At 47.7% G+C, this 26,147-nt stretch overlaps 1 protein-coding gene and 1 pseudogene across 6 annotated transcripts in view; both read right to left on the reverse strand.

Moving 5' to 3' along the window:
* LOC135909729 (vasopressin V1a receptor-like) overlaps positions 1–26,147 on the reverse strand; it is a 295,126-nt gene that overhangs the window by 221,621 nt on the left and 47,358 nt on the right. The window contains exon 4 of one of the 6 annotated variants that reach the window (XR_010566781.2): positions 21,830–21,922. The exons of the other annotated variants lie outside the window; for them this stretch is intronic. The gene's annotated coding sequence lies outside the window, so the exon portion shown is untranslated. Of the gene's footprint in view, positions 1–21,829; positions 21,923–26,147 lie in introns of those variants that run through there. 6 annotated transcript variants of the gene reach the window in all.
* LOC135910259 (U2 spliceosomal RNA) lies at positions 16,609–16,790 on the reverse strand (annotated as a pseudogene).

The raw sequence follows: 26,147 nt of genomic DNA on the forward strand, positions 1-26,147 counted from the left end.
TGGACAATCCAGGCTCATTTCTGTCGTCGCCATCGGTGTTGATGTCGCCGTGATGTTCCACGTAAAAACCAAGGGCGATAACTTTGTCGCTGCGCGCAGTATGCTGCAGGTGCGAGTGTCAGCATGCGATAGTGCGCCGACGATGGTGGCTCAATCTCGCGAGCGCCAGGAGGGAAAGCGGGGAGGGAGCGCACGTTTTCCGTTGCGCGCAAGGTACTGGGGGTGAGGGAGGCAGGGGGAGGGGAATTCTACTCCTGCGGCGGCTGGTTAAGCACCCTATCTTGAAAGCAATCTGCGATGCGTTGGACAGAGTGCTATCTCGCGCGCGCAAGGGAGGAATGCGGGAAGGAATCGCGCAGTCTTTCGTCGCGCTCAAGGCACCCGGGTGAGAGGATAGGTGCGTTACACCCCGGCGACGGCTGCTTCTAGCGCGGGCGCGCGAGTCCTATCTTGAAAGTGATCTGCGATGCATTGTAAGAAGTGCGTCGAGTGCTGATAGCTTCGTGTTCGCTGTGTTCTCGACGCTTATTTCGCGCTGAAGCGAGAGGCAGCGCGAAGGTCAATTCACTCGCTGGCGACGCCCCGTTTTCTCACTCCAGTGTTTGGCCAGAAAGCGTGCGCGTTCATCTAGTGAGGTGCGTTCATGTTTGCTTGAGCGCGCGTAACACCACGCGTGCTAATTTAGTTAGTAAGCGAATGTTGCCACTTTCATACGGCCAATAAAGCTACCATCCGTACTTCGTATAGCTGTCTACTAATTTGATGTCGTAATCGATGCTTCGCCTTTCGGGCGACTGCGACTTCTTTCTCAATGGCACACAAGTACACGCGCCCACACGCAAGCATACACTCACACAAGGTATTCATAAGCAGCCTATCACATGCACAGCGCAGGACTCATCATGTTATGCACAGATATTATCAGTGTTATGAAACTTGATCCGACCAGTGTAAACACTTATCAACACTAATTCATTGCTATCAACTTATCGGGCCCGAACCGAGCCTTATCAACAATTATCCGTAGGTATCAACCTTATCGCAATCTATCCGATCCTTATCTGTCCTTATCAACCTTATCGGAGAGTTATTTATTTTTTTACTTATTTTCAATACTGCCAGTATCTTTCCGAGATCATAGAAGGTGGGCAGAAACAGAAATCCAGTACAGTGAGAGTCATCACAAAGCCAAACGTATACACGTAAAGCTTCCTAGATGATAATAATGAATGAATGCCGAGCTGAAATTATATGCACACACTTGTAACGCTTATGACGTATACACACTTATAGTGTAAATAATATACAGAGCACACATTTATAACCTCAGATAACAGAAAGTAACCAACAGCAAAAGATAACAAGAACTATACATGAAATGAAGTGGTGCAAAGGCAGACAACAGCAAACCTGAAAACACTCTGTTGTGAGATGATGCGAACCATATCAGCTCTTAACGGCCGTTATCAACCTTGACGGACTGGTTTCGGAAGAGTATACAGTTGAGACACCAAAACAGAGCGGCCGCTGTTCGCATTGTCAGCACCGCAACGTCCGTATCGATACTGTACCATCAAAGTCACTGCCATATAACAATTTAAAATTATGGGGTTTTACGTGCCAAAACCACTTCCTGATTATGAGGCACGCCGTAGTGGAGGACTCCGGAAATTTCGACCACCTGGGGTTCTTTAACGTGCACCTAAATCTAAGTACACGGGTGTTTTCGCATTTAGCCCCCATCGAAATGCGGCCGCCGTGGCCGGGATTCGATCCCGCGACCTCGTGCTCAGCAGCCCAACACCATAGCCACTGAGCAACCACGGCGGGTGCCATATAACAATAATTAATGTTTGTTCGTGCGGTTATTGCATCACGAAGGTCCCGGCCATCGTCCCCGCATCGCATCGCAATCATGCGCCAGCATTACGCCAGAAAACGCCAGTGGAGCTCGCTCATTAACAATCGGCGCCACGCCTTGGCTGGCGTTCTTTTCGTACATTTGCTGCTTTCTACTGTCGCACCGGCACCGTATGAGTATTTCTTCTAACGTTTCTCCAAATCTGATATAGTCACGGAATCCATAAACAGTGTGAGGAGCTCTGTAAGTCATATAGTTTCTGTAAGCGGTTCCATGTGTGCACGTCATGTTCAGTGTTGCCATTTCAGTGATTTTGCTGTTGGATTTAGCGACTTTCTGGACGGTTAAGCGACAAATATTTCAATTTAGTGAGCGGCGACGTTTTTTTATTGACAAGACAGGAAAATCGGCGACATTTTAGTGACGTCAAAGTTAGGAAGTGTTTTTTTTTTCGAAAATGCCTTTCTATTACTAACCTTATCATTTAAAAACTGCAAGTAAGCAGCCCGAACTGCCTGTGCTGCGTGTGGGCTCAGTGATCATGACGAAGCAACGGTTGTCCTCATATCGGTGGTGTTCACTTCGCTCTTGTGATTCACAGCATGGTGGCCTTAACATCAGGCTTCACATTGTGCCCACAACAATGCCAGTTGCTTTTTTTTTTACACAACCGATTTTATTAACGGTGCAGGTTCTGCAATTTCCCTAAAGAGGTTCGACTGGTGAACGTTCGCAACAGTAGCAGTAAGTTAATTTACCGAACCTAACTGCAATAGGATGTATGGTGGGGCTTGGAGCGCAGCAGATGTGCGATCAGGCAAATCGAGTGTAAAAAAAAAATTGTCAGTTTTACCCGAAGGCGAAGCATTCAAAGCGATAGCATGGTTTAGCGTAGCAATGAAGGCGTCTAAGGAAGCTGGCCTGATGATCGTGCCAGTAGCGTTGCAGGTGTCACCCCTCGGTGGCGCACGAGATGGGATCCACGGAAAACGCGCAGGCACTGCTTGGCGCCGACGGCGATCTACGCATTCCAGTTTCTACTTTGGCTGAGCTTCAAGGTCAGACTTGTGGAACCAGGCGTTTTATGGGTTTGTAACCGGAGTAGTAAAGCTGTCGCTCTAAAAGGTACGCATCTCGCAGCGGCTGGGCTCGTTCACACGAATATGAACGCAACGCTTCCGTTTTTTCACAGCTTTCGAATAAATCGACACTCCATGAGGCTTTCATGTGGATCAAGGCGCAGAAGCGTCGTGTTTCACCCAACACGGCCGCTCTGGAGCGCGCGTGTGGTGTCTGGTATACCGGAAGACCTGCCGTGGACCCACGTAAAGATCGCGCAAGTGTTGTCACCATGTTAACAACACACGACCAAGCGTGTCGAAAAATGTTGCTCTAATTTCGCGGACACCGAGAACTACAAAGTTTGCAAGGGTAATGTGCTCCAAGTGCCTTAATTTTTCGTGCTAAGGAAATCACGTTGTGCTTTGTTGATCGGCCTGGCTCTGAAAATTTGAAACAAAATACGATCTGAAGGAAACGCAATATCTACAGTTTCCCTCATCCGTTGTTATGTAGGTATATTAGTAAATTAAAAGCTCTATACGCATTGCTGGTAAATTTATTATTTATTTTTCACCTGCGTGGACACGAGGCAAACAAAGATGACATGTTTAGGTAGATGATGGGGACCTTGTAAGTTTATGTTATAGTGTTCTGAAAAAACTACGTTATTTAAAATTCATTCGACAGGTTTAGCGCCAGTTGTAGCTACCTTTTCTTGGCTGAATATAGCAACACGTGCGAAAAACACATGGCAGCACTAGTCATACTCGGCCACCGCCCACAGCATGCGTTGATCGTGACATCAGCTGTTTACGCGCTGTTGCCTCGTCGCAGAATGCAACGTGATGCAAATAACGTGAGTTACCGCACCCGACAGTTGTCATCGCGTTTCTTTTTTTTTTCCCGCGAGCTCTGCGTCATCACTCAAACACTGGCTGTCAACGGTTATCTCAGCCGCACGCTATAAAATAAGTGCTACAATATTATGTCATCTAACTTTCACGCCCTTGTGTAATCGGCAGGTCTCGGAAGACCGCCAACGTGATCGTCATACTACGTCAGCGGCCCTATACTCACAAACGTGCGCCTGTACACGTCACAATTCACGTCGCCTACAACGTCATCGGCTCGGTTGCCAGTGTCATCTGCTTGGTCGACGGCACGCGTGACGGAGGTGGGGGTGGCCGAAGTACGAACGTGTTTGAAAGGGGTGACGTCGTATAATCCGGTTGGCGAAGGACGCGTTTCCCTGTTCGCAAGCTTGCATCCCGTCTTTTTTTTCCCCTTTCATCGCTGCAGCTGGGCTCGACCGCCTTTTATGTAAGGTTGTACAACCAGCGCGAGGAGCGGCAGACCGCGCGCGACGTGCGGTAAACAAGTTCGTAACGCCTCGTGCATGGATGCCGCGGGCGCCATTCGCAAACGCCGCCCTCCCTCCTTCGGTCGTTGCAGGCACGCGTGTGGCGTATGGCATGCATCGCAATTATGGCACGGCTGGGCGTGTCGGGTATAACGTGATCACCGGCGTGGCAAAGATGCGAAGGGAAAGGCCCGGGGAAGTTCCTGCAGAAAATATCCCGCGCGCCTGTCCCGCTGATTCGCTTTCACGGTGTTAGTGTTTTGCGTATCTGGGGTATCTTTGTTGTGAACTGTGCTCGTCATTTAATATTTTAGCCTATCCACCTGGAGTAGCATGTTAGGCATGCCGCCAGGCAAGCCTCTTCCGGAATCATTAAAGAGCCATCCCCCCTCTCTCTCTCTCTCTCTCTCGCTCTCTCTCTCTCTCTCTCTCTCTCTTTCTTGAGGCTGTATCTCCTTTGGCGCGTACATAGTAATTGACTTAGAATGGGAACGGGAACGGGGTCACATTATTTCAGCTTTACACCTCGTACGGCACAATCACTGTAGTTGAGGCAAGTAACAAAACGAAAAATAGGATGAAGCGAGGGCACAGTGAGACGTCATTAAGAATGAGTCCATGAATCTAATGCACAATGGTGCGTGGAGTTGAGCCTGAAGCACTGAGGCATTTTGTAACATTGTTAAGAATATTAGAAGGCTATGAACATTCCATACGGCAAGAACAGGTAAAATAATATACCGGCGTTTAGTTCCACAGTATATTACCCAAAGCCAACGACATAATAGGCGACGCAGGCATTGCCGTCAGATATATATATCCTTTACTTGTTTTTCTTTAGCGTGGCCAGTCAAAACATTTCTTGATAGGACATATCAGCACAACATTGCTTCACTGACTACCGCATGAACGCCAATAAATACCGTTCGCAACACCCATTGATGATTTCATTTCTGTCACATTTGTCTGGTCGCCTTATAAGCACGCGGTTCGCGTCTGTCACAGGTCCGAGCGTTGGCCCTGCGTTGAGGGCCGTCGGCGTCTCTCCCTCTCTCTGGCACGGCCCTTCAATCTCGTCTCTCGCGTGCCAGCAAGGGCTCAGCTGTGGCACGACACGACCCACCCTCCGACAGACGCACGCAGACCCATCAAAATGCGTCCCCCTAGCGATTGATTCCGGTCACGCGGGGCCGATTAAAAGGCCAAACTCTGCAATCCGGTAATCCCGATCGAGTTAGAAATCCCCTCCCTCGATCCTTCTTTCCCGTCGTCTCCCCTCCTCCATCGCGCCTCTGCTTCCAGCCCGCTCAAGTGGTGGTCCCGACCACCAGAAAGAACAGCAAGTGCACCTCCCCCCTCTTCATGCCACTGCACGTCGGTGCGGTTGCTCCGCTACTGTAACTCGCTGTGCCAACGCAGGAGCCACGGGATGAAGCCTAAGCGCAGGCCGCGGGAAGCCGGTGACTCTCTTGTCGGGGACAGTAAACGTGGGGATATGTACGGCCGAGGGAGTCCTGCGTTCTCGCTCTGGACCTCGACACTGGAGCGGCGCAACATTTGTTCTTCACTTTTTGACCTGCTTCTTGCTAACTTCGTATTTCTGCAGGTTCCACTATGCTCTGCCTTTCGGCATAGCGGAGGAGGGAACACAGAAGGTCTGCACGCCCGTTTTGATTGTGGCGTACACTGTCACTGGACCCTCCTTGCACCAATGTAGTTATACTAAGCCGTCACTGCGAGGTGCAAGTCAAGAACAGCGATATTGTTGTCCATATCAAAACGTTGTATTACATAAACATTATCATTATTGGCGAGCAACATCGTCACTGTTTCATAAAGTAACATGTGTTTCTTTTCCTTTCTTTTTTTTCAGGGACACTTAAATATCACGTGATTCAAAAAATCACGTGAAAACTACGCAATGCCTTAGCCCAATGCTCGTGCATTTTGAGTTCAGGGGACGTATTATATACCTCTGGAACGTAATTGGTCTGTTTGTTTTTAGTTTGTCTGCCTCTGTCTGCGTACACATAAGCTCAAACGCGCCGTGTCAAAATCGCACCTCGTTCGATCGTCGCACAACTCACACCTTCGCACACGCCACTGGGCATTCTTGAGACATATGGCCCTCCAGGGTGTGCTCTGACGTCACTAACGGGGCGGCCTTAATCTTAAAAGGCGCTTTCAATCGCAACCACTTATACCAGTACCGACGGTTCTAATGCGACCTTCCAGCACCGCCGAGCGCACACCGTCCACTCCGCTCTTCGCGTGCGCCGTCAGCCAAGAATGCGAAGCAATGCTAGAGAGGAGACGGAGGGTGCACTGGAAGAACAAGGGGTCAATCAATTAGCGTGCTAGCGCTCGCGCCGGTCTCGCTCTCGCAGCACACGCAGCGCTGTGGCCCCCGCACATCCTGCCCCGATGGAAACAGCGGGGGCAGCGCAGAAGCGGGGACCGAGCTGGGGGGAGGGGGGGGGGGGCGCGTTACGGGACGGTGGTTGTCGGTGGCGACCTCTCGGGGTTTTTGAATGGGATGCAAATAGCGCGGATTAGGCAGGGTTCAGGGCGCGCGCGCGCGCCGAGGATTATGTGTCCTCCGGGTTAGCGGCGGTTCCCCCCCTCCGTTCGGAGGCTCGCTCGCGGCCCGAGCCGGGGGTCTCATCGGCGAGAGTGCCAGTGCGAGCCGTGCCCCGAGTCCGCCGTGCGCGAGAGACGGGCCCGACGTGCAGGCCGGCTCAGCGGGAGTGTGCACTGCGACGGCGAACGGTGCTTCGGCCGGGGTCTGCGGTGGGGGGGCCTTCTCAGCGTGCATGCTCGCCCAGCTTTCGACGCTCTGCAGGTCCAGCTATCCTGTCGGGTCGCGCTGGGGTGCGAGAGGCTGAGAAAAAAATATGCGTTAGAGAGTGAGACAGCGAATGAGGGGTGGAGGGGAACAGCCGCGTCGGCGTTAACTTCTCTCGAGATGAGGCCGGTCCGCGCGCGCGTGCGGTGAGCCGGCAGGCTTAAGTCCAGAATTTGCGCCGCCGCGCGGCCATCTGCGACGCGGTGTCATCTCTATACGCATGCGTGGTGCGAATGTCGAGCTGTGTATAGAGGCTGTAGTCGGACACGTGCTGTAGGCAACTGCTAGAGGACCTGTCTCTCTCCTTTCCCCCCCCCCTTTTTCTTCCCCTCAATCTTAGCCTCACCAGATCTTTAAACTTCACTCTCTCTGTAACTCTTTCCGTTTTCTTTTTTACTAGGCATCTTGATGATTCTCTTTTTTCTTCTGCAACCATCTGGTCTCCTACTTGTTTTTTTATTTCCTGTTTCGCTCGTGACAAGTGTGCTGAGAAATTGGTCCCTGCAGCTTTTTTTTTTTGCCCCAGACGGATTTCAGCCGCGTTAACTGACTCTCCAATTCCTTTAGCGAAAGTGGTCAATTTTCGGTTTGTTTTACTCTGTATAGCGCAACGCTGCTCGGAAGGGAAAATGAAAATGGGCTGACAGCCCTACTCTGGGAGTCGTTTTACCTCCTGCGCATTAATCTTACTTTTTCGTCTTAACCTCATTGCACATTTCTAAACTCCGTTGCTTGGCTGCGAGGTCCTCGTAAGTGAATAACAAAGAATACGATTGTAAAATAGTGGAACGAGCTGCTGAAAGGAACTCCGCGGCTGCTATAAGCTCGGTGACAATAACCCCACATTCACTATGGAAGATATTTAGGCGAACGTGTTCTTAACGGACCGATCGCTGCTAATTTCATGCAACAGTTGCTCGCATACACACCGGCAAATTTTCGACATGCCTGGTTTGGTGAAACTATCGGCTTGCTTGGTTTAAGATGTAGCACAGACTACGTCCGCCGATATATGTTGCTTGTTATGTTACTAGATAAAGTCATAACTCCACTGCACACGCGTAGGGTAGGACAATGAGAGAAACCAGAAAGGAATGAAAAACAAAACAAGGAGGCTCTAGTCTAGGAAAGCGCACGAAAATTCAGGTGTTCTGTTTTAGGAGAGCGCTGAAATGTTCATAGACTATAAGACGCAACCCGGAAGGAAAAGTATCATTCGACTTGGCTCAGACTGCGCAATAACTACATCAACACACCTACTAATGTATTGTTTCGTACGCATATAGGTATCGCCAGCATCTTTCTTGCTATAACAAGCAGTTGGTAGTTGCGCACTATGAAATGTGCTCGCTTGTTCCCTGCCAGTCTAGTTTCGTAATACTAGCCCACAACTTTGATGGGACAGTAAAGAGTAGTGTTAGTCACAGCTTTCTTTTCTTTTACTAAACCATATTAGAGTAATACCAAAGCGGCTATATTCTTACCAAGATGTAAAGAGCGCGAAAAAGCAACAGCAATTAAAATCATGAACAATCCACTCTGTGAAGATGGATGGCCAGCGAAGCTGTGCAACACACGACAAAGAGGTGACACAAAATTTTTTGAACAAAGGTACGAACACATTTATTGCCTTGATCTGTGGTCATCGTGACAAAAGGTACGCACACACATTTATTCTTATACTTCCGTGTTGATTCGTGTCATACATTCGTTATATACATTCGTGCTTTCATTTAGTAACATATTGAGGCAAAGAAGTTGAGACCGAAATCACCGCACCGACTGGCAGTGGGCCATGTGACGCCAGCGCCTTCGCAGAGGGAAGGGCAGTATGGAAACGCTAGCATGATGAGCGGCATCGGAGCCAGCTGTGGAAGAAGACGATGACCAAGGCGCGAACGATCTATTGAGGCAACGAATTTGAGACCGAAATCACCGCACCGACTGCAATTCAAATAGACTTGGAATGTGAGGAGGTGGCGTACATATCCATTGAAATTATACCTAATAAACGGGCCGATCAATCTCTTTTCGTTCTAAATTTGCATAGCCCTCACTAAAGACAAAAGTCCATCCGCATCCAAATTGATGATCAAAGCCGATAAGTACGCCGATAAAGTACCACTCCTAGTACTGGGTGATTTTAACACCCGGAACTCAGACTGGGGCTACCCAAAGGGTGAAAATAAAGGCGACATTACATGGGAAACGGCACAAGGCTATGGTTTCACCCTTATATACGATCTGGGGTGCCCGACACGCACTGGAAACAGTGTGAGTCGAAATACGTCCCCCGACCTACCCTTCGTCATAAACATCGCAAAAACCATATGGGACAACACTGAAATGAACGTGGGAAGCGATCACTACATTCTGTCAGGGCCTTTCTAAAGGGCTACAGGAAACGTAAACTTACTATCCTGCATACCAGGTGGGACGCTTTTCGTCATGCTCACGTTCATCGAACTCCCGCACCCATCACTAACCTCGAAGATCTCGAAGAATGGGTCGGAACCATACTCCAAGACGCCAATAATGCAACCATAGAGACGGAAATGGAAGACGACGACCCCACTCCGGACTCGAGGCTAATTCACTTATGGGAATCACAGAAGAACCTACAAAACCGATGATCGTCACAAAAGCATAACAAAAGCATTCACAAGAAGCTTGTCCAATTAGAAAGGGAAATTGAACAGCATTTCCAGTTCCTAAGTCAGGAACATTGGTATCAGCTTTGCGATTAAATGAACGGACAGTTGGGCAACAAAAACACGTGGTTCCTGCTTGGGCACTTAATCGACCCTAATCAAACCAAGTATGCTTCGCAGAAAAACGGGGATGTCGACACTCTGATAAAGAGTTAAACGATTGCTACTTCAACATTGGCAAAAACTTCCCAGTCTTGAATACCTACACAGGGTAAGAAAATGAAGCCCTCGATAAAGACGTTGAGGAGGCTGAAGTCTGAGCTGTTCCTGAAAGCATAAAAACAACAGCTGCGGCCGGTAAAGACGGGGTCACAAATAAGATGCTCAGAAACCTAGATGATCATTCAGTCATAGAAATTGTAAAGCTCTTCAACACTCATTGGAAACCTGGCACCATCCCTCTCAGAGGAAGCACGCAAAAGTAATTTTTATACCCAAACCGGGCAAAAAGCTCGAGTTAGGAAACTTCAGACCACTTTCCTTGACCTCTTGCTTAGGAAAAGTCATGGAGCATGTTATACTCAGAAGGCTCAATGACTACGCTGAGACGGAGGGCCTATTTCCTCACACGATGGTGGGTTTTAGGCCCAATCTTCCCACGCTGGACATAATGTGGCTATTGCAACGCGACGTCCTGCAGCCAGACCCTATAAGAGCCACAAGGACCATACTAGCGCTCGATGTAAGCAAGGCCTTTGACAGTGTTACGCATCGTTCAATCCTAACTAACCTGAACCAGGTGAACATGGGGAAACGCAGTTTCACATATATCTCAATCTTCCTCAGGGATAGAACTGCAGATATTCATCTGGACGACCTCAAGAGCGAACGCTTCACCTTAAAAAAATGAGTAATGCCCCAAAGAGCAGTTTTCTCACCTTTTCCTATTTAACATTGCCATGAGAAACTTGCAACCCTTCCTAGATGCAATACCCCACGTTAGCCATTCCAATACATGGAGACGACATAACAATCTGGACAAGCACTGGCTCAGATGGCAAGATATCAGAAGCACTGTAAAAGGCTGCGGACGACTACGATAAACTAAATGGGTTAACATGCTCTATCCAGAAATCTGAACTGCTAATAATCAGAAAGAGAACAGACACAACAGAAAACCAACAGCAGGCCTCCACAATAGGAGTTCGAGTGGAATATTTCCCGGTCCCGCCTGCGCTAACCATCCGGGTGCTGAGAATGCTCATACAGCACAACACCCGCAACGCACAGGCTATAGCCGGGCTGCAATCCGCGATCCCACAAATGTGCGCAGTAACAAAAAGAATCGCATCATGGCACACAGGCATGAAGGAGGGGGACCTATGCGGCTGATTCAGGCCTTTCTGATTAGTTGCATAGTGTGCTCCCTCCCTTACTGCCACCCAAGGCGAGCGGATAGGGACAAAATTAACGCCTTAATCCGTCTACCACACAGAACAGCGTTGGAGCTACCCAAGTATACCAATTCAGACAAACTAATGAGATTGGGAATTGTTAGTTAATTCGAGTTTAATGGCGCAAAAGCGACTAAGGCCATGCTGCGCCACTCACAGGACAGTAGAAGTTCCAATGTTAAGGCAGCTTTAGCTGCGTTACCTTAAAGTCGATGTAAATACCCAGTTTCATCTAAAAACTTGAACAAGTTAGTTAATGGCACTAGCGGCTCATTGCCCAATATTAAGGCAGGGTTTAAAAGTATGTGCAAGTGATACAAATGGTTGAAACGTTTCCGCTTTTGTGCTTCAGTGTGTGGACATGACATAATGATGTGGTTTACTGTAAGCAGAGAGATTGGGAATACACAACTCTATAGAAGAACTGATGGAGGCGCACAAAACGGCACAGATTTTCCGTCTGTCCGGTGCACGGGCCGGCAGGTACATTCTGTACAAGCTGGGGCTGAATCCCACAATCACCTCTGTGGGATGAAACCCCCTTGCCACAAATCACAAAACGACAACTGATCATTAGACCTATTCCTAAAGACATGCTCCCAGGAAGGCACGACAATCGTCATACGGTAAGGGCAAAACAGTTGGATAAACATAAGGGCGACCACTCTGTTGCCTATGTGGACGCGGTGTAGGGTAACCGAAAGTACGTTGTGAGCGTAGTGACTGAGAGTGGCCGCATTTTAAATGCGGCCAGGATCGAGGCCTTTTCCGCCCCTGAGGCGGAAGAGACTGCGATCGCTCCATAGCCATTACGAATGACCTCGTTCATACAATCGTGAGCGATTCAAAAAGCGCGATGTGATATTATAGCAAAGGCACTGTTAATAAAACTAGGTAACAAATCCTAAAAAAATTTTACAACGCTTTCTATCAAGCGGACAGATTTATCAATCTAGTATGGGTCCCCGCCCACTCCGGAAATCCTGGGAACGAGGAGGCGCACCACATCGTCCGAAGGTCAACAAACCGCGAGGCGCGCCTCTCCGAGACGGATTCTCCCGATGCGGCAATGACCACACATAATGAAATCACAAACTTGCATTAAAAATATGAGGCACACTTATCCGGCTCCTCATCGGGACCTTACCAGAGCGTGGGCCACCGTCCTTCGCCAGCTTAAGACAGACTCTTTTCTCAGTCCGCGCAGACTGGCGTATCCCCAATGGGGAACGTAACCCCATATATCAAAATTGTAACATGAACGCATTGGCAACACAAGACCACATCCTCTACATCCACATGTAGGAGTTCACCTCCCCCAACAGCGCTTATGTCAGCCCCCTCCAATGTTACCAGGGAGGCCTTACTTGGGACTGCCGCCGAGCTCGGGGAACGACTGAAAATCGTCACTTGGGCCGAGGGAGCCGCCCCCAACAGCGCACCGACTGGCAGTGGGTCAATGCCGTTATCATCTTTGCTGTATACGAACGCTGGCATCATGAACGGCAACGGAGCCAGCTGTGGTAGAAGACGACGACGAACGCGCGAGCAGTGGCAGGAGCCATTGCTGATCATGACAGTTTTTGCTCACACAAATTTGTTCACGGACGCGAGAAATGCAGGGAACCCAAGCCCCAAACAACATCGCTGTAAAATATATACAGCCGAAAACACGTGGCGAGTTAAAGTGAAGTTCCTGCACCAACTTGCCTTGGCGTGAAGCATTATAACAACGTCCTCTCAGGTCTAATTAATTGTTTACCTATAAATAATGATAGCATTTGATTCTCTATAAGCAAAAGGCTCAACAAAGCAAGTTTCGAGAACTTATCCTCCACGAAGAGTGCATAAATACAAAAAAGTATACTTAGAAATCCAAGAGGTCACTATGACACAAAATTCGGGAAAGAGAACATTGGCATTTATTTTGTCCAACAATAACCAACCTTAACGAATGAAAATAGTCTTGAAAAATTAACTGGCCTATTCAATGTGTCTCTTTAAGTGTAGCCCGCTGTCAAGATTTCCTTAGCACGTGGCGTGGTGCATTGCTTGGCATTTCGCAGCTGCGCTGCAGTGCAGGCGAGCGGAACCGTCGGATCTTGCATCTCCGGCGCTTTGACGAATCGGCTGTCCTCGCGGAACGAGCGGCGTCGTCTGTGCAGCCCGCGAAAGGTCCTGCGTGCTATGTTGGGATCCGGTGGTCGTTCTATATCGAATTAGTAGACAGGTCGCGGCGCGCACAATGGTCCTCTTCTGCGGAAACAATGGCTGCTCGCCAACGTCCGGCAGCGGCCGCTGACGGATGGGGCGACGGGTGACGTCGGCGCAGCTGGTGACCTTGCGTTTGTCTTTTTGCGCACGGGGGGAGGGGGAGGGGGGGGGAGGTTGTTCGGAGCGGCGAGCTTTTGTTCCCCCCGCGGAAGCTCGTGCACGTCTTTTGAAATGACGGGGCGCGCAGAGATGATATGAGCTGTGTCGTCCGCTCTCCGCGTACTGGCGCTTTCCACGTGTCTGAGGTTGTCCGCCTGCGAGCCTTTTGAAGTGACGCTCGAAATAAGGACAGAGCGTATTGTTGACGGCGCAGGCTCGATTCGCGAGCGAGGCTTGAAAGGATACATCTGCACGAAGAACTGTCGCGGTGTCACTTGTCTACGTTATTCTGTTTGTTGCGAGGCATAAGAATTATATGCGCTTCTCTCTCTCTCTCTCTCTCTCTCTCTGCGTGGGTGTGCGTTTGCGATGACATATGTGGAACAGAAGATGAAAGCTTGCTCAGGTGCATCGAGCGATCACATGCAGATGTGTGTGCTCACGTTTAAAAATAACCGACCCTTCAGTTCTTCCCTTACACTGTAGCAGGATACACATGCATATAATATATAAGGCTTGAGTAAATTAAAGTAGTCAATTGCGTTGTTATTACAAAGAAAGGGAGCTGACTATAACTTTAGAGGCTGATGTTAGTCGAGTCTAATTGACCACACACAAAGTGACTATGTTTCAGGGACATGTTGCTTCAATGTTTTATGCAATGTAAAACTGATGAATATACAAAAGACAGAGAAAGCTAACGCCGATATACTACTGAATTTAATATGAAACATCACATACCTCTATAACTACAAATTATTCACTAGATGTGAAGATCTGTCTCCCAAAGAATAATTTTTGATCAGCAGAAGCTGAGTATCCTCCATGGCTGCTATTCACTCCAGAGGTTTCAACCAAAAATGTTCCGGACATCTCTCCTAAAAATCTCAAGAAATAGCTGTGAAACAATTAACACTGTGTCATTTCTAATATGTTTTCGGAGATTACGTTTAAGTTTACACAGATGGCTTGAAGAGAGAAAGTTCAAGCTGAATTCTACCCCATATGTCTGCCTTGACCTATGCCCACAAACACGCCCACTCAACTGGGCCGTCCTCAGCTACTCCCAAGCGTCCTTAGTGAGCAATAACTCTACAAGCATGACCAAAAGTGATCACGCTCTAGTGTCTGCAGTACGAAAGACGTATACAAAGGCGATAGGGACCTTCATAATGAAATTTTATTTCACCGAATTCCTGGTCACTGTGGTGTTCCAGGCAACACATTCACTGGCAATTTATCATGCGCGGTGCAGATTGCACTTTGAAAATCAGACACATATAATACCTGTCTCACATATCGATGCACACAACAGTTTACGTCAGTTGTCTGTCCCAATTCCGAGAGACATCCGATTTTAAAATGCTGGTCGCAAATCTATTTTATTCGGATTGATCCAAAGCACAATTCAATATTCTGGAAATGGTCGGCCGTTAAACATTAATATAGGTACGTTACGTCTAGACAATGCGTACACAAAGTGTCTCTTTACACAGAATAAACTGCTTAAAATAAGTGTGGTGTACTCCTGCTCGGAATCAGAACACAATATTTAGCATCTCGTTTCTAGCTGCAGTATTGATGCTCCATATCCAAAACAATTAAGCGCTAAATTGGACGTTCTAGGCAAAGGATCGCTCTTAATTCAAAATATACTGGGGCCATATGCAGCATATGAACTGCAAAAGCGTGTACTTAACTATTAAAAGAATTTCTGGAAGCGTCAAGAATTGCGGATTATTACTCGTGCGATGCAACATGTTCTGCATGAATCATGTTTTGCGGAAATATCTATGTGCCACAGTTTAAGATTTCGCGAAGTGGGCCTTAATCGTGATTGTGTTACAACCTGTGGTGTAACTTTGCAGGATATTATGTATTGTAGACTGTGCTTCTTTAAACTACATGTGAACTGCAAGTTAACGCGCTATAATTTTATTTTTACTTCCCTTCATTGCATAATGGGAGTTTATGTGCTGTGCAAATTCTGTATGTTGTGACATACAATTTGGCAATTATAACTTTGTTTGAACTATCCGTTAGCAAGTTCCGAGTTTTACTGAAATTTCATGCAAATGTTCTGTAGTGTTTCCTCGTTTGCATGTATGAACTGGCCTGTCCTTGCTATGTAAGATTTACCTAAGGGCATAGGTCGGCAAATCAGAGCTCACTCAGACTCACTCACAAAATATATTTTTTGTGATGGAATCATACGGACTCAGTCTCACCAGAATTCTACTCATCATGGCTTTTTTTTTAAATACTGTACTAACTGCAAATCTAAGTCCCTCCACACATAAATAAACATGTCTCAAGATGGCCAGCTATCGCGTGACCGCGGTGCTTGCTTTTTTGTCCAGTTTTTCACGCTGTTATCGTTCTTAGCACCATATACCAATCAGTCCATCAGCACACTCTATTAAAGTAATATTATTTTATTCGCTGCGGCTGAAGTAATGGCTGCCATACGCATTACTGCAGAGAAATAGTTTATTGGCAGGAAACGTACTTTCTGCCACACAGAACACTGATGCATTTATGTCCGTCAATGTAATTAATTGCAAACTAAACCAATTAAGAATTAAGTACGTGAATTTCGTACACAGTCATCTAATAGTCGTCAATGAAACCCCTAAAGAAACGATAAGTTCGTCTAGAGCTGTAGATTACTCTTTGAAAACTTTATTTGCATTTTCTTAACCTAGAAGGTTTATTTATGAGGCGAGAAAAATAACCGAAGTTCTCTTTCTTTAATTTCATGCCCGAATCACAGCCCCTCTGAAGTTCAGGTGCGGTAACAACGTTCACTGTAATTTTACGTGTTTCGGTCCTTTTACAGTAAGAAAAGTCCACAACACAGGCTAAACAGTGATAGTTCGTTTAAGTCGCAACGTAGCAATGTACAATGTAGCGTATCATTCTTTTACAGCAAAGTCATATGGCTATGTTCTGGAAAAAGATTGCATGCGTGTATCGAGCCGTGTAGACAGAGAATTTCTTCCCATACGTGGGCCGATCCCGAAGATAGTGCAATACCGGGCCGACCCGCGACGGAGGTGAAGCAGGCTTTGAGCACTCCGTCAAGTTGCGAAAAATAAGTTTAATATCTTAGATCCAAATACAGCCCGTATCAGGACCCGTAGCTGATAAGAACAGATACTACACTTTGACCCACGTCGACCATGTCTACGTTTGCACCGCCCTCTCTTCGTCGACGTTCCAAGCGCTTCTCCTTTCCTTCTGCTCTCCCGTGGTGGCGGTCCCCTAAGCGTGCTGCCTGCTAGGACCTCAAGGCGGAAAGAAATGCGAACCGTCCATCTGGCCGCGATCTTTTTTTTTTTTTGTTATTGCGATGAAGGCTTGCCCTTAAGGCATAATTGTTGGAGCGTATATGTGTATTATATGTGTGCTGTGAGGCCTGTGTTGTGTATGAATCTGGCCGCGATCCAGCAAACCTGGAACGTTTCACCGAAGCAAAGGCCAGGTTTCAGAGGGAGTTTGCGCGGAACCAGTTATTTGTGGCCTGTCTTGTGTGTGACCGCTTGTGGTTTTCGAGCGACCTCGCAACCGTTACTGCACTGCGGGACGTCGACCAACGCGCGATCGCCCTGGCTACGGTGAAGCAGTCTGTGTCCTCGGAGTGCGGTGACGTACGCGTCTGTTCTGCGTGCCGAGATTCGTTACTAAAAGGTGCCGTGCCGTGTTTTGCAACAATACATGGGTATGTATACCCCCCCGCGCCTCATCATCTTCCGAGGCTCAACATCGCGCATTGCCTTCCATTTATGTGCGTATGGAGTTTGATGCACGGCAATGGACAGTTCGCCATTAAGGGGCCCACATACACATCTTCGCTGGTCATCAAACTTCACAGAGTAGAATGACACTGAATTTTTTTTTCTCTTTGGTCTACAAACAGTAAATTATCCTGTTCAATACAATGTCGCATCTCTGACGTCACGGAGTGCTTTACCGGTAACTTCAAGATTGTTTTGTCGCCTATCTATCGTCCTTACGCACTTTCTGACCCATCGAGCCTACGCTCACCCTAAGACGACCCTATTTGCAGTTTACGAAGCGTATACTACCAATCAAGAGCAACTTAACATTTACCCTTCGCGCCTCCAAGTCGAAAGCGACATACATACATACATACATACATACATACATACATACATACATACATACATACATACATACATACATACATACATACATACATACATACATACATACATACATACATACATACATACATACATACATACATACATACATACATACATACATACATACATACATACATACATACATACATACATACATACATACATACATACATACATACATACATACATACATACATACATACATACATACATACATACATACATACATACATACATACATACATACATACATACATACATACATACATACATACATACATACATACATACATACATACATACATACATACATACATTCCACGCACGTAATGCGGCGATCCCCGCAGGTTGCTTCCCCTCAAGCAAAACTTGTCCGGGAGAAGCGTATGAGGGAGGACGGATTCAACGCTCAATAGAGGCCGAGAACCCCCGCCACTCCCGATCCACACAGACTCATGCAACACACACACACAAATGGCGTTGATGTTTTAGCCCCCCACCAGCCTGCGGTGACTTCAATATTAATATCGCCTCCCTTCGGCATGACGGGCAGAATCGAGCCACGGTCGGCATCTGAGCCCTATACGCTGTGGGTTCCTGGTGGATTATGTCTAATCTCACTGACGAGGGGCTTAATACGGGCCGGCTCATCCGCCGCTAAATGCCGCCGAAACACCCACCGCAGACGCCACCAAACGACGGGGGAGCGCCAGATGGCGCTGGTTTCTCGTCGCCGCTTTAGTCGCCGCCACCGATCTGAGAGCAATTTGCATAAGGCCTGTATATAAAGGCCTTGGCTTCATTATCGCTGTTACTACACCAAAATGGTCTCGATGGCAGGGTACCTGCTGCTCTGACCAACAGTGTGCTGTATGAGCGCTAGTGCGACTTGGAACCGAATGGTTTCGCGGAAAGCCGTATGGTAGAGAAAGATTCATGAAAGTGAAATTCATGAAAGTGAAAGTGAAAACATGAAAACATGAAACATGAACATGAAAACATGAAAGTAAAAACAAGAAAGCACCATGTTTCATTATAGCTCCGTGCCACATTCAGGTGGACGCCATGTTGCATTTTATGCGAAGCATATTATACGAGAGCTCAACCCAGCTGCTCAGGCGCGGCGGTGTCGCCTTCAATGACCTTCGACCCCATGCCACACCACATGACACCGTGACGTCACGACAGAGGAGAAACGGGTCTCCAACTCGCGCCGTCGCTCAACTCTCGCAAGATGGGCTGGGTGGGAATCGAACCAGGGTCTCCGGAGTGTGAGACGGAGACGCTACCACTGAGCCACGAGTACTTTTTTTTCTTTATTTCTGAGCCACGAGTACGATGCTTCAAAGCGGTACAAAAGCGCCTCTAGTGAATGCGGTGTTGCCTTAGAAACGAGCTGTTTCTCAGGCTCAGGCGTGCGTCGCTTGCTCAGGCGCACATTTCGTTGCCGCGCCGAACGCTGCGTTGCTCGACGCTCACCGCGTCCAATGCGGGGCGCGTAGTCGCTGGCGGGTCGACGGGAACGCTGTCGCGTTCCACTCTTGAAGGCGAAGCAGAGTAACGCATGAATTGTTTCTTCGTCTAGCCGAACCAAATATAGCCAAGCAACAGCAGTTCACCAGGCTAAACAGTGGTTCAACAACTAAAATAAAGGCTAGTATGCTTCGCATCCTGGGCTTAACCTTATAGCTAAGCCACAGCCATTTTTCATGATCCATCCTCCATCTTTCGGAGTTCCACGGACCCCATTCGTTTATTCACCATCCCGTTCTCGAATTTTCTATTTCAGATGCCTTTTACGCGGAACTTGGATAACAGCATAATTTATGGTATAATGGACCATTTTTGCTTCCTTCTTTTTTTTCACGACATAGCTGTATATTACTCTTTCGTTCAATATGCGCGGGCGTATGGATGGATGCATGGAAACAACTTTATAGAAAATCTGGCAAAGTTTAATGACCCGCGCTCAAGCCTCCCATGAGGGGACTTCGATGTCTAGCCCCATCGCTGCCGCTCGGGCCCGCTGGACTGCCCACACTTGTGTCTTGAGGTTACAGCTGCGCAGAGCGGCAGTCCACCTCGACGCAAGAGCCTGTCATTTTAGCTGATATAACAGGACACTCCCACAACATGTGCGAGAGCGTCGCTCTAGTTGCCTGACATAACTTGCAGAGAGCGCCCGGGTATTGCGTGGGGAAAATGTGCCGCAATCACACCGAACTGGAGAAGCTTTGTGTTTGCAGTTGTCGCCAGACGACTACCCGGCTACGTTTCAGTTTGTTGTGAGGTGGGTGCAATAGCCGCCTGCCTAGCTGGTAGTTCTGGGCGATGTCGTTGTATCTAAGCGTTCTCGCGTGTTTCGCACCAGGAGGTCCGAACCAGAAATGGCTGTCCCCGAATCTGCGCGGTGGTTCATTTCTAGTGCAGAGCTGTGTGCTACCTCGTTAAAGTTCACATGCATATGCGAACTAAATAGCCGAAACCACCGCTTTACCGAGTCAGGGCCCATCGCCCCCCCCCCCCCAGCCTCCATTATTTTATTCGGGATTATGGAGGTCTAATGCCAGAAGTTTACACGGTAGCGTGTAGTCCAGAAACCATTAGAATGATAAAACCCGATTATTATTATTTTGTTGTTGCTGTCGTTGGGAGTGTCCGAAAAGTGAAATTTCCTATAATATTGGTGTGGAATAAAATGACGTGAGGATGTCAAATCGAATATTTTCTCCTTCCTCATATACAGCTTCATTAATAATGGGAAAATGAGACATCCACCCAATCGTAGCAATCGCTACAAAAAAACCCATACGGGTTCCTCGAAAGAAAAGCCTCACAATTGAAGAAAAATTCTTCCTGGTACGGGACTCGAACCGCGGAAGACCGCCTTTTAAGGGGCAGCCGCTTTACCATCTGAGCTAACCAGGTGGCTAGCAGATGGCAGGGCGAAGTCGAATTTGTCAACAACTCGAAGCAAAGGCGAGAGTTTGACTTAATAGTTCAGCGGAAGCCCGCAAGGTGGAGATCCACCATGCGGGCTTCCGCAGAACTATTGCGTCAAACAGCTTGATTAAGTTTGCATGGAGTTCATTTAGTAAGAAAGTGACATTTTGCCCCAATCATCGTGACAATCATGTAATGTTAAGCAAACAAATAAATAATAGTAGTAGACATGAGTTGATACAGGTATGCAATGCCATTCGCAATCGGAAGCCGAGGAGCTCGTAAATGAGAAATGAGTGTTTTCAGTTATCTTATGCATCGTAACAATGGCAGTAGTGGAACCAGGGAATAGCGCATCACCAGGTTCACGTAGAATGTTCGTTGCATGAGGGAACGCGATAGTGCAATAGCAATACAGCCCCACACATTGTATTTAAGGGGATGCAAACATGGTGAGAATCACCAAATAACAAAGCAGTTTGCCTAAATATAGACACCAATTTCATATATGTATATATATAGGCTGCTTTAAAGCAAGGCATTCTTATCGAATGACCAAAAATTATTCAGCCCAAGTTATCTGCGCCACGTTTGAGCTCAGAAACTGGTGCATGGCTGAATTCAGAAAGGCACAACAAAAGACAGGACACGGCACCGCTTCCTGTCTTTTCTTGTGCCTTAGCTTGTGTCCCAGTAGTTCGCACTCTGAATTCAGCCATGCTTCCTTGTCAGCTCAGCTATTTTTGACTTTTGATAAGCTGTTGCATGAGCGACAACAGTCGTGGTTCGCCTGCAGCAGTATCAGTCGCAGCAGTCCTCACTTGCGTCGGTATCCCTCCCTCGAGACTCTTAACAAGCCTCATTATCTCTTTTTTTTTAGGAAAATAAAAGCAATTGTCGAACTATAACAAGGGTATATGGAGGCTTGGACGAGTTGGCAAATCAGGGCAAAACGACCACAGCGCACGAAAAGAAAGACAAATTGTTGAGAGAGAGAGAGAGAGAGGTGGGGGAGGGGGCAAATAAGCTTTCCCCACTTCAGATGTTGGACACATCGTTTACTAGTATTCCTCATCTGAAAATTAAAAAGGAAATCTGGTTCTGAAAGCCTACCGAACGTCTTGATCTTCAGAAGGTGGCGCACGGCCAGAAGCAACATCATGTCAGGTGCAGGATGTCCAAGAAGAGCAGTCGTTGTAATGTTCTGGAAAAGGGGACATACCCCGAGGTTGTACAAGTGGCAGAATTTATGATCGACAAATTCTAAGCGTCACAGCGCTTAGAATAGCAGTACACGGTTTTCGGAATTCGGCGGGCATAAAGATATAAAGGCCGAATTAATGACCGAGTTCCTTCTAACACGAAGATCTCAGCCTCTTCTGTCGACACAAACCGGCTTGTTCGTTAGGGAAATATCCCGATAAGTGGTAAGAAGAAAAGCTGCGAAATTGGAAAGGTCGACGGGAACCGGGGCAGATGCACGGGACCTCAGCGCCAAGATATGAAAAACAGGAAGACCGCAGCTGAGAATCGACAGTAAAGTGGCGACTCGCAAAAGAGGAGAAAAGCAAGATGACCGCTCTCCCATCACCCCCTTCCAGCTTCCACGCACCCTCAACATAGGAAGCTAACGCACCATCTGGGTGAAACACTGGTAATGAGAAAACGACAGAAAATAAATAAACATTGAAAAAAGCGGGGGAGAACAGATGAGAAGGGACGAAATGCATAAACTGCACTTTCGAATTAATTTCTCCTCAGCGAAGCGTAAAGTGGAGTGGCTGTTGAGGGGTGGTGGTGCACGTGGAAGAGCGCTTGGCAAAGGGGGGAAAGAAGTGGGGAGGGGGGCGAGGGGTAGGCATTGGGCCTGCGGCTGGTGAGAGAGAGGGGTGACAGAAAGAGGGAAACTTAAGAACGAAGTGAGAGAGAGAAAAGCGACTGTAAGAATGCAAGAATGGTGGAACGTGGAGAAGGACGGCTTCGGCAAGCACTCGTTTCTCAGTGAAGCAGGATCCCCGCAGCCGCCGTTTCCCCCTCCTCCACTGCGAACGCGCATACATCCCAGGGGAGCCATCATGGTCGCCGCGCCATGGCGCATGCGCGCTGCAGCCCGCGTGTGCAGGCTTGGTCGCGGTGGGCGGCGGGAAGGCTCTTGGCCCCGGCGCCCTTTCGAAGCTCAGGTGGCAGAGCGCGGCTCGGATTAACGGCACGGATCAAGCGCCTCATCGGAAGCTGAACCGATCCGACGCTCCCTGCGCTGCTGCCTGCCTGTCTGTGCGTGCGTGCGTGCACGCGCGCGCAGACTACCGACGCCTCGCACGAGCCCCCTCCCCTGATATGCAAATTGCATCGCTTCGCGCGAGCAGCGGGGAGCCGGTGGCGGCAGCAGCAGAAGCAGCGACTTCGACGGCTGCCGTGAGGCGCGCAGCAGCAAGAAGACCAGGGCGCTTTTGCTGGCTCTTCCGCGGGACTTCCGTTCCGTTTCGGGTGCCTCTTTCTCGAGCCTTGCCAGGCTACCCCTATCTAGAACCCTCTCCCAGGCCTCGTGTTCACAGCAATGGCTGCTAAATAAAACTTCAGTCAAATTTTGTGACCATCTATTGCAGGTCACAAGATTCTCATCATCATCAGCACCACCACCACCATCATTTTTACACATTTCTTTTTCCCGAGTTCCCGACACGCAATCCGTTGTGCTAACGTCGTCGTCACTTCGTGGTCGCCTTGCAACGTGGAACTTGAAAAGGGGGGGTGACAGCGAAAGCAAAGGACGCGCACACAAGGAAAAGGTGTTAGACACGGACGGACGCTGTCCGTGTCTAACACCTTTTCCTTGCGTGCGCGTCCTTTGTTTTTCGTCAGCGTCCGTCCGTGTCTAACACCTTTTCCTTGTGCACGCGTCCTTTGTTTTTCTCTGGTACCCCCTCTTTCAAGTTCACCATGCACCAACTGGCCCAAGAGCTTGCGCTATTGCAATGTGGTCGTCATTGTCGCTGCGTATTCATCGCCGTTGTCGTTTTCATCCTGTCCTGTAGTCGTTGCTGTCAGACCAGGTGCATTTTTTTTAGTCTCTTTCTCTACTAATTCTTCAAGCGTACATAGTCACCGCGTCGCTTTTGTGCCCTCTGGACGAAGTTCATCGTCGCTATAGCTTTGATGGAGCACGACGTCCTGGGGCAGCATACGAACCTGCTTTCGATCACGTCACTTGCGCGTTGGGAATGAAATACTGGCTCGAGGTTGGCGCACGAGTGCCGGCATAACTGGTGAACCTGCATCCTCGTTTGCCATCAAAGAAGCGCAAGAACAAGCAGCCATATGCCACTCTTTTCAGAGGAAAGAGGAAAACAGGAATATTGAGAGCCGGGCATTTTACGATCAAAGCCTTCCGAATGCACCTGCCGCGGTGATTGCATGAGCATGTGCACAAAGAGTCTGCAGGTTGTAGCTTAGTCTGAGCGCACGTGTCAGCAACATTTCGTTTCTTTCGCGGACAATTCTCCTATTTTCGCTCGTCTCCTGTTCTTTTTTTTTTCTTTCCCTTTCTAATGTCGCTGGACTGACGTACCAAACTGTACACGTGCATGCATAAACGACAAAAATGCGACAGCGAAATCAGTGGCAAAAAGACAGCGACATAAGTCCTGTTACATAGAAATATGTGACCATTCTTGTCTTCTGAGATTCAATACCCTTATGACTCGGTGGCATGAGCAAGCGTGGTTCCTTTCTTTCCATTGATGAGTTATGGCAGGTGATTTCTTTCCGGTTTCTTGCATCGTCGAAATTCATTGCGATACGTGTACGGAAGCCGCATCTTGCGATGCATGCTTTTCTCTCGAATAATATTGAAGAAAAGAAAAGCTGACACCAGCAGCATACGAAAAAGGGGGACTCTATCGCGCTTATCAAGCTAAAAAATCGAACGAAAATTGGAAGAAGGAACGTCAAATATAGTCATTCAGGAACAGCCGCACAATACTCGGAAAATTGTAACGAAGTACCACACATTCACATGTGCCACGAGAGACGCTGGTAAAGAACAAGAATATATGGGCAGCAAGTTAAAACTGAGCTCCTCACAACAAATTATTCATTGTATATGAGATGTTAAGTTCCTCACTATGTAATAATTAAGAAACAGCTAGTTATACTTTACATGAGGAGTAGAAATATAAAATTTGAATATAAAGGATGTTTCGGTGAACTGATTCAAAATTTTTGTAAGGGTGCCTGTGGCAGGAAGCACGATTCTAGTCCATGATCTAGTCTACTCGGAGAGGCGGACATTACTTGCACAATATATAGAAATTCATAATCAATAAATGAACAAAAAATAACTAATAAATTTTGAACTAATTACCTTATGGCACACATTGCAATGTACACATTCTAGCGGCCGGGTGGGACTGCAAGGCATATCCGCTTAAAAAGAATTGTGTGGGTGACATCATTTACGAGGTATGTGCCATTAAACTTGCTGTAAAGGTGCACCGGCGTTTCACTTAATTTCTTAACAAAACGTAGCTTTAGGCATCGAAACACAAAACTAACTGGAATAAGAATACATTTCTCCGCAAAGTTCGGGAATTACTATCTCGAACTTGGTGTCATCGACATCCTGAGAACTGGTTCCAAGTACATCCTCCTTGCGAGCTGCCCTGCTAGAATTTGTAAATTCCAATATGTGTCATATGGTAATCAGTTAAATGATAATTAGTGAGTTTCGTTAATTAGTCAATTATGCTCTTCAACTGTTTCCCAGTTGATGTCCGCCTCTTCGAGTAGACCAGCTCATCGACTATAACTGTGCCATCTGCCACAGGAAATGTTAAAAAAATTTTTTGAAAGTGTTCGCTGAGACACCCGGTACATGTCCCGCTTTGTACAAGCCGTCTCAGGCATAATAATCAGGAAATTGTAAAAGGGTAACACAAAGACTCGTGTTTAGAACACCTCCCTCATCAGCTACAAGCTAAAATTAACGCGCCTGAATGGTCATTCCAAAGAAGAAAAAATAAAGATTCATTAATTTATCACTTGTCTGGCGTTACAAAACAACACAGGGATACGAGATGAGCAGTTGAGATGCGTTCCTGATCCGTTCGACACACGTGTGGGTGTTTAGCGCTTCCCGAAATTCTGTGAATGAGTATTTTTTGCACTGCAGCCAAATCGAAATGCAATTTTCAGGACCGCGAATAGAAGCTTCCACCGTCATACCTTTCATGTCGCAGAGTGCGAAAGTTGCGTGGAGTCAATGCAGAACTCTTTAATTTTGACCAGTTGTGAAACATCACGTAGGCCCCATGCTTTCAAATCTGGACACGGCGATAAACGAACAGCGTCGTGTGGGGTCCTGCCTCGTCACCTATGTCGCATGATTTATGACTGTTGCGTCTATGACTGTTGCGTCACCTGTTAACAAC

Source organism: Dermacentor albipictus, chromosome 1, assembly GCF_038994185.2.
Source record: "Dermacentor albipictus isolate Rhodes 1998 colony chromosome 1, USDA_Dalb.pri_finalv2, whole genome shotgun sequence".
In the NCBI taxonomy this organism is placed as follows: Eukaryota; Metazoa; Arthropoda; class Arachnida; order Ixodida; family Ixodidae; genus Dermacentor; species Dermacentor albipictus.